Source organism: Buceros rhinoceros, unplaced genomic scaffold (genome assembly GCF_000710305.1).
Source record: "Buceros rhinoceros silvestris isolate BGI_N320 unplaced genomic scaffold, ASM71030v1 scaffold19169, whole genome shotgun sequence".
NCBI classification, from domain to species: Eukaryota; Metazoa; Chordata; class Aves; order Bucerotiformes; family Bucerotidae; genus Buceros; species Buceros rhinoceros.
In genome coordinates, this window is record NW_010433524.1 from 18,887 (window position 1) to 19,593 (window position 707).

The following is a 707-nucleotide window of genomic DNA, read 5'->3' on the forward strand; positions in this document are numbered from 1 at the left end:
CTCAGAGACAAGCCAGGAGCTCTGGAAAATTCTGCCTTATTTGGTGATTCAGCACTGACTTGATGGGTTCCCATTTTGGGGATGGGCAGTGACACAGGTTGTCTGATTTGTGGCTTTCCAGCAAGACCTGCTTTTTGGAGGTGTTGCAAGGGTGATGTATTTTGACGTTCTGGACAAATTCCTGTGCCTCAGTTTACCTATAAAGAGAAGGGAACAGTGCAATGTTCCCAGGCTGTCACCAGGACATCGGAGTGGGTGTCCTGCAGGATTTACTGGGATCCTTCCAAGGCGGACAATGCCCAAGAGTGACACAAGATGCTCCATGTCTCAAAATGAAGCTGCACAGCCCATCTGCGGGCTGGGTCAGGACCAGTCTTGCGCCTTTTAGACAGACGGCGTGTGACGTGCCTTCACCTGGATGGATCACAGGGTATCCTGGCAGCGGGTCCCTTCCCCAGAGGGCTCACACGCCGTGCAGAAAAACACACCCCTGGGCTCCACCCCAGAACAGACAGAGGCAGGGCAATGGCGGGGCCGTGAAAGGGTTAAAGCAGTATCGCGTGCTCCCTTCCGATTGTTCTGCAAGGTGTGTTGTGACATTTGTACTTCCTCCTGGCAGCCTGCGAGCAGAGGCAGCAGGGAGAGACTGCCGGGATGCTGCCGGCCCCTGCGTCCCCGCCCTGAGGGTCTCTGCTGGAGGGTCCCCC